Consider the following 8,408-nt stretch of genomic DNA (forward strand, 5'->3'; position numbering starts at 1 on the left):
ACTGTGAAAGAGCACAAGCCTAACACAAAGGTGCACTGCACCGGGAATGGCATTTTTATGTTATATGGAAGGAAAGTACATTTAATGAGTTTATTTTGGTTAGCCTTCAGTTTAGTTTCAGGCCTGCCAATACTGACATCATTTTTCCAAGCAGGGAGCACCATCTAAGACTTCTCTGCATCACTATCCTTGGGGTGGGCCTGTGTGTGGGCTTATGCAGTGCTCAGCACTCCAGATCATTTCACTTTGGCATCCATTCTGCTTCTGCTGTCTCTATCTCCATATTCTATTTTAGGTGCTTACAGAGCACCAATCTCCTTAACTAAAATATAACTGAAACAAGATATTCAGCATCAAATAAGCAAAAAGCAAATCGCTCAAAATAGACTATGTTATTATTATGGGGTTAAATCACTTAAACATAGATACCTTCCTACTCCTCCTCCCACTTCTTTCTTTAGTTTGTCTCATCTTGTTCTCTCCTCAGGGATGTACTGCTGGCCCACAAGATTCTGAAAAAAAATAAAAAAAAAAAAAAAATCTGTTCCATGGTGGGTTCATGGGTGTCATCTAGCTTGATTCTTGTAAAAAGTATGGTATCATTAGAATCTCGACTGTCCTGACATCCTCATGTCAGCCCCTCATCCTCCACTAAGGCCAGACAGCATCCTTTAGAGAGTGAACCTCTATAGATACCCTTACCAGGCCCTCCTTCAGGTTGTTCCAGCTGGGTGTTTGGTAAAGTAAGGGATCTCACATCACTGTCCCAGGCCAGCAACTGCAGTATTGCATTGGCATGAAGACTCAGCTACATCTAAACCTTCACTTCAAAGTATAGTGTATCTATTACTAGGTCTGAGGGTATGACGAAAGGGGTGAATTTTTAATTAGGCACTCAAAGGAAGGATGTTGAGGGATTAGTGTGCTAGAGACTTTAGTTTGCTACAGGGCATCTAAGTAATTTGATGAGACCCAAGGCTTCTCTTACCACCTATTCCTTGCCTGGGGCTTGTGTGGAAGTGTTCAAGGCCAGGTTGGATGGGGCTTTGAGCAACCTGGTCTAGTGGAAGGTGTCCCTGCTCACTGCAGGGGGGTTGGAACTAGATGATCTTTGAGGTCCCTTCCAACCCTAACCAGCCTCTGACATCTCCCTGATGTTGTGCTCTTGGCAGTCAGCACTACGGGTACTGCTCCTGACTCTCAAAGGTGCTACGGCTGGCATTCACTATTAATTGAAAACCATTGCAGGGCTCTCAGCTGCCTCTCCAGCAAATGCCATTTGCCGGCTTGGCACAGGCAGCTCCGCAGCTCCTCTGGAGTCACTTTAAAATTTGCCTGAATTGAGGCTTTGGCTCGACTCGACTCTGGTGACGCTCCACGGTCTCCACGCAGGTACATTAACGTTGCGATTAACATTGTAACCATCACCACGGCCCCGGGCTCCGCAGCCCAAAACGTTTTGATCTCGTAGAGCTTCCTGTAACCTCCCGAGTACAGCTTTATTTCCCCCCTCCCTCCCCTTTCCCCAGCCAGCGGGGCCGCAGCGGGCTGGGGCGCCGGCCGTTAGCTTCCCGGGCAAAGGCGCTCCGCGCCCTGCCCGCTCCCACAGCGTCAGCGGAGGAGAGACAGCGGATGAGGCGCCGGGAGCAGACAAGCCCGCTTCCCTCGGCGGGCAGCCGGTGACAGCGAGTCACCCGCCTGCACCTTCGCTGCCGGTAGGGCCTATATTCTCTCGCGGAAGGTTATCGTTCATTGGCACGGCTGCACCCGACGGAAGCGGTGCTGAGGCTCTGAGGCAGCGCTTTGTCAAGGAGCGCCTGATTGGCTAAAGGGACTCTGCAATGGTTAGCTGGTAAGAGTCAAGCCCTGTGATTGGTTGCATTGTACCTGCAATGCGTCAAGTGAAGGTGCTGGAGAGCGTGTGCTGGAGTGGAGGGCTGCCGGCGGACACCAGTGGCCGGCTTCCTGGGTGGCGGCGGTCGCCCGCAGCCTGGCCCTGGCCGTGCCCGCAGAGGCCTGCGAGAGCCCTAGGGGTCTCGGCTCTTCCTGGCAGTATCAGCAGCCGTAGCGCTAGATTTCCCGCCTCTTCATGCTGCCGCAGCTTGCAGCAATAACAGTTGCTTGGCTCATGAGCGAGAGCTGGCAGGAAGAAGCTTTTCCTCAGTTATCTCTTTAGAGTCAGGATTCTGTACCAAAAAGCAGCAGAAAGTTGTTTGGTTTTGTTTTTTTTTTCTCCTTCCCCGCAACACAGGGTCAGAGACACAAAATGTGGCGGTAGAAATTCGTTTATTCTGCCCTTCCATTATCAGTGTGAGAAGTGTTTCTTTGCTGCTCGAAATGACAGTTTGAGTGACAGTTGGAGGAGGATGCGCACGATAAAGTGATGAGTGATCTCTTAAATATCTTGCTGAAACGCTGCAAAATCTTTCAACACAAAGAGACAGTTCTGCAAAATTAGCCTCAAGCTGCAAAGCTGCGCAGAGGCACAGGAGGCTGGCCTGCATCCATACGGGATTCAGAAACATGGTTGGGTGTCTGGCCCCTTGGTCCTAGCCAAAGCCCGCTGCAGCCTTCTTGCATAAGCAGCTGCAGGCATGCTGTAACCACTTGTGTGGTGGCTTTTGTGTGTCTCTAATTGAAATAAGCACAGTTAAACCAGAAGCAAACAACAAAGCCGCCTCTGCACCAGTAAGAGGCTTACAGGACCGCTTTAAACATGATGGGAGTTTCAAACCAGCAAAAACTTCCCGGCATATCTGCAAAGCTACGTCTAAACGTAGAAGTAGGTTACAGACACTCCTATCTAAATTCTTCAGTATTTCTGTTACTGGAATGTTTTCATTGCTCTTTTTCAAAATCCCATTCTTGACGAGTGAGTCAGCAAGAAGTCTGTGAATGTGTCAGGGAGCAGTATTTTAAACAAGGTTTCACTGCTAAGCAATTATTAAAGAGCATGTTTACATATGAAAATATTGCAATTTTGTACATGGACATAATGGCCCAATTTCTTGACTCTAGCAAGAGTTCTCTTCCTAATTACCATTTTTAGGATGACATTCCTGATGTGCTCTTGGGAGGATTTTGAGTTAAATTCCATGGTAATTTCTTTCCTTTATTCTGTTTGCTTACTAGGAAGTAGAACACTTTTTATTTTAAAATTATCATGATTTTCTTTTCACAGCCTTACCGAATACCAGCTGCTTTCCTGCTGGCATGAACACTTCTTACTGTCTTTTATTCCAAGGAATTCATTCAAAATATTAAAAACAATCTAGCCACTTTTCCTTGTAGTCCTAGCTAAGTGGAACAGGTGCAATGAAACCTTTATGGGAAAATTATGTGCCTATGTAATTATAATTATAATATTTATGAGTGAAGGTTTTCTAAAGTGAAACATAAAAGCAAGACTGCAAGCTCATTCAGTTTCTTACTTGGCCATTTAAAGTACGATAGCATTTTTGAAAAAAGACAGTTTTTAAAATATTAGCCTGAGGTCTTAACAAATAGAAAGGAAATGGGTTTAACACACTGGTAAAGGCATTACACAGCATTCTGCAGAACAACCTTAAACATTATGTATTAGTCATAAAGCCAAATTTTTGTATTAATTCACTATAATGACTGTACAAATAATAGAACTACATTCATGTCAAAGAACCTGAAAAAAGCTTTTAGAAATGACATCATTATTCAATGGGAAATAATTATACCAATTTCAAGGTTAACAAGTAAATCATAGTTGCCCCAGATAGTCTTCTGTAAAGCAGACTGTTTAAAAGATGAACTCAAGAGCCTTAGTGTATTCAGGACAGCAGTGATAGTCTAAGAATTGTCTTGCTTTGAGCACAAGTCGCTAGAATGAGTCACTGTGAATAAATACCAACTACATGTTTATTAGAAAGCGTTACATTGATCAAATTTAGGTAATTCTAAATCAATCAACTCTGAATGATAGTGCTACATTTTCTACAGGTGCTCTATGTAGGCCATGTCCAGAGCCATTGGTAAGCATGGAAAAGGTAACGTGGAGTAGTAAGCAGAGTTCGTTACAGTTCTAAATATATCACATTCAAAACATTCTGATTAAAAACATGCACCGTCCATTTAAAGCAACCATTTTAAAAGCAATGTATTTACAGTAATGTCATTACACTAACATGTGTTAAATATATGCAGGTCTGCCATCTTATGGAGCCTGAATGGTACTGCCAAATAGCAGAATATGAAACTACATATTCATATTGGAGGAACAGTTTCAGTTTTCCCTTTTCATGTAATCTGTCCTTTCTTCTAAAACTGGCACCATATGACTCATCGTTTCTATGTGATATGTGTTTCTGTGTAGTATTATTTATATGTGATACTGTGTTTATGTATGCATGCAAGTGTACACGTGTAAACACAGTCAATAAAGGCATTACAATTGCAAGTTCAAGCATGGAAAAACTGGGAAGCATTTAAGTTTGTTTGTTTACATTATATGACAGCCTTGAACAACTCCATTATATGTTATTTTTTTCTTCAGGACCACTACCTGATTCAGCATTCAGGTGCTATTTAGTGAATAGCTGTCAGAACTTTGCTTTAGTGTCTTTGCATTGTGACTATGCTGTATTTGCTACAAGCTAGTTAAGCCCTACTCTAAAGACAAAGTTATTAATTTCTATATGGGCTTTTCTGTACTGTTATTATTAGAGTATTATTATGAACAAAATTGAATGAAGTTTGTACAGGCAGACAGTCATCATGGAGATTTTCAGCCCAAGTGATTAAAGTTTGGCAAAGCTACTAACGTTGCTGAAATGATGCTCATTTTTTTGTTTGATTTTCTGTTTTTATAAAAGCTGATGTCAGATAAACTTGATCAACGACTTCTGGGTCAGCCACGAACAAATACAAAAGAACGCGTGAGTGTTATAATTAGCACATCAAGTATTATTTTACATTATTTTCCCTTTAATTGGTTCAAATTTATTTTCAGGTGAGAAGGATTCCTCAGGAAGACCTTGTTACTTTGCTTTTGAAAAGTTTGAGGTGAGTTAGGAAGGTGGTTGATCCAAGTGATTGTGTTACTGTCAGATATTGTAGAGGAGCACTTAAGCAAGTTGTACAGCTTTCAGTAAAGTTTTTCAGAGTCCTACCGTTTGCTGGAAAATGTGTTTACCATTTTGGATTATTTTAAAATAATACAGTTTGCCATTTGAAAGTAAGCCATCTTCCAAGTGAACACAAGTATTTTTACTCTAATGTAATAGCTATCACTTTGCTTTAACAGATCATCAAAAATTTAAAATGAATTCATTCTTAGCAAATATTCAGATAAGGTGCACAATGTCATTATATCAGTTAGCTTCAGGATTTTCATTTTTGTGTGTTTTGTCTGTCCCATATGAGCAATACCAATGAAGCCAAACAGGCTGTTGGCTGGTTCCTATGTTGCAATCTTGTGTGATATTATGTTCTCTAGTAATGCCAATTCTTTTTGGCCCAAAGAGTCAGCCAGCTTTCCGCATCTTTAAGGTAGTTTTCATTAGCAAAATAAATTGATGAAATGAGATATGACCCCCTTTATTTAGGAAAAATGGGCATAACATTCTGATTTACGGAGCACAGAGAAATTCAGATGATTAGGAGCAATTTATTTACCTGTAGTTCCCAGAATCTCTGTAGGCAGCTGTATTCTAAAAATCTCCTTCTGGCAATTCTGATGCCGCACAGACAGAATTACAGCAGCTTCCAGACCACTTTCTCAGTTCTGAAATGATCTCTAAATCCTCAGAAGACCAGCTGGACTGTTTGACCCTCCTGTTGCTGGCTCAGGCCCATCATTCACCAATTATTGGACAGTGAGCTTCATACATATGTCATATGAATTACCAGCCTGCTTGCCTCTGCACAGTGAATGTGGGAGCATATGAGAAACTGGTTATTTACAGTTTCAGAATGTAATTTAAGTTAATATCATGTGCTATTTGATTTTTCAGGTAACAGGTCTATATCAAGGTTACAAGAAACAACAATGCAATGATTATTAACAACAGAAGCATGAGATGTAACATTGGTTTCAATACATTGGTAGATTTTGGCGACAAGTCTTTAAAGATACCATGCCAGTGATGTTTAGTAAGTCTGGTTTCCACTTTCACTAATTGAAACAGTTAATTCTTATCATATACCATTTTTACTTGTCTTTCATCTAAACATTTTCAATTTCTGACAGATGTTGGGTAGCTTTGGCATTTTGTTTGAGAAAGGCATCTTGTGGATCAAAGATAATTCACATGTTACTGTATCTTAAATGGTGTAAAATAAGACATCTTTTGTTCAATCAACAAGAAATTAATCTGTAAATCTGTTTGCTAGGTACAGATCCCATCATTGCACATCAGTTTCATGGGCTTCCATTATGGGTAACAGCTTACCAATTAAAATTGGTTTTAAAGTAAGAATGGGTACACATAACTTTATTTCCCTTTCTTGAATTAACGGCTCAGTAGTTAGCAGCCTCTCATGCAGCTAACAGCACTTTCTCAAATGAAGTATAGTTGGGAGCTTTGCCACAATTTACAACAAAATGCAATAGATAAGCTTTTTACTTTGCACATCTTGTTGCCATAATGCCTATTGATATCCCTCATAACCTATGCCTATATATATTCTTTATATACATTCTCACATATATATTCTCACATATATATCACATATATATTCTCTCTATATATTCTGTATATATATTCTGTCCTATATTCTCACAGTCCAGAAAGCCAACTGTATCCTGGGTGTGATCCTAGAGGTGATCCTGCCCCTCTACTCTGCTCTTGTGAGACCTCACTTTGAGTAGTGTGTGCAGTTCTGGTGTCCTCAACATAAAAAGGACATGGAACTGTTGGATGAAGTCCAGAGGAGGGCCACGAGGATGATCAGGGGACTGGAGCACCTCCCATATGAAGAGAGGCTGAGAAAGTTGAGGCTGTTCAGCCTGGAGAAGTCTGTGTGGAGACCTCATAGCAGCCTTCCAGTATCTGAAGGGGGCCTATAGGGATACTGGGGAGGGACTCTTCATAAGGAACTGTAGTGATAGGACAAGGGGTAATGGGTTCAAACTTAAACAGGGGAAGTTTAGATTGGATATAAGGAAGAAGTTATTTACTGTAAGGGTGGTCAGGCACTGGAATGGGTTGCCCAGGGAAGTTGTGAATGCTCCATCCCTGGCAGTGTTCAAGGCCAGGTTGGACAGAGCCTTGGGTGGCATGGTTTAGTGTGAGGTGTCCCTGCCCATGGCAGGGGTGTTGGAACTAGATTATCTTAAGGTCCTTTCCAATCCTAACTATTCTATGATTCTATGATTCTATATGAAGACTCCTTGGGCCTATGTGAAGTCTGCTTGGGTGTGCAGGGATAAAAGGTCCCATAGATTGGTTGGTAAAATGTCATCATTTAAAGCATTTAATATTTCATGATGATTTTGTTCCCAAGTCCATATAGCATTTTTCTTCACCAAATTATAGAGATCCCCCTAACATACTGAATCCAGGAATGTGTGACCTCCAAAGCCCAAACCTTCCTAATAAAGCTTGTAACTCCTTTTTATCAGAAGGTGCTTGAATACTTTGTGTCTGATAATACAAATTCTGCAACTGTGTTGTTCTCCTATCCATCATGTACCTAAAAATACAACTACTTGACTTGGTACTTGCTGTTTCAAGTCAGGAACACTAAAACTTAGTAAGTGCAGGACAATAGCATTGATACATTTACTCAACATGCTCTCCAATTACAGTATCATCTGTATATTGCAAAATTGTTACTTCAGGTGACAGGATGACTGATTCAAGCTGTTTAGCTAAGGTGGCATGGACAAAGGTGGGTACATGTTTAAAACCTTGGGGTAGGTGGTAAAAGGTATACTGTCTTCCACCCCAAATACATGCAAACTGTGGTTTGTCTTGCTCATGTATTGGGATTAAAAAGACCATACCTTTTGTAGCTAACACTCCCATCCACAGAAGAGCATGTTCATATCTACTGTGCTGGAAACAAGGGCTGTTAAAATGCCAGTTGCTTTATTGAAAGCCCTACAGTCAGTAGTCATATGCTATATTCAATCTGTTGAGGTTTTTTTTAAAGGCCATACCGGGCTGTTACATGGTGGGTGAATTCCTTCTATAGTACCCTATTGCTCTAATTGTTTGACTAATTCTGTCACAGGTTTTATGGCAGGAGTTTCTGGCTCTGAGCCTCCTTTTGTTGTGAGGATGTGTTGATCACTCACAGCATGTGGTTAACTTCCTGTGTGTAAACTTGAACTTGTTTGTTATTCGTCCTAGCATAGATTTCATGACTACAAAACAGACTGATACAGAGCATGGACTCGCAGGCTTAATCCATTAGATAGGGGTAAGACTTTG

General features: G+C 41.2%; 1 long non-coding RNA gene across 1 annotated transcript; it reads right to left on the reverse strand.

Annotated features, from left to right (window-relative positions):
* Positions 1-377: 377 nt before the first annotated feature.
* LOC133215765 (uncharacterized) lies at positions 378-1,924 on the reverse strand. The gene is made up of 2 exons (XR_009726489.1): positions 1,705-1,924; positions 378-512 (listed from the first exon to the last, which is right to left on the reverse strand). It is a non-coding gene; the product is annotated as an uncharacterized LOC133215765 (long non-coding RNA).
* Between the last annotated feature and the right edge of the window lie 6,484 nt (positions 1,925-8,408).

Source organism: Neopsephotus bourkii, unplaced genomic scaffold (genome assembly GCF_033783945.1).
Source record: "Neopsephotus bourkii isolate Nb327-2 ecotype Australia unplaced genomic scaffold, CSIRO-AGI_Nbou_v1 NB_998, whole genome shotgun sequence".
Taxonomy (NCBI): Eukaryota; Metazoa; Chordata; class Aves; order Psittaciformes; family Psittacidae; genus Neopsephotus; species Neopsephotus bourkii.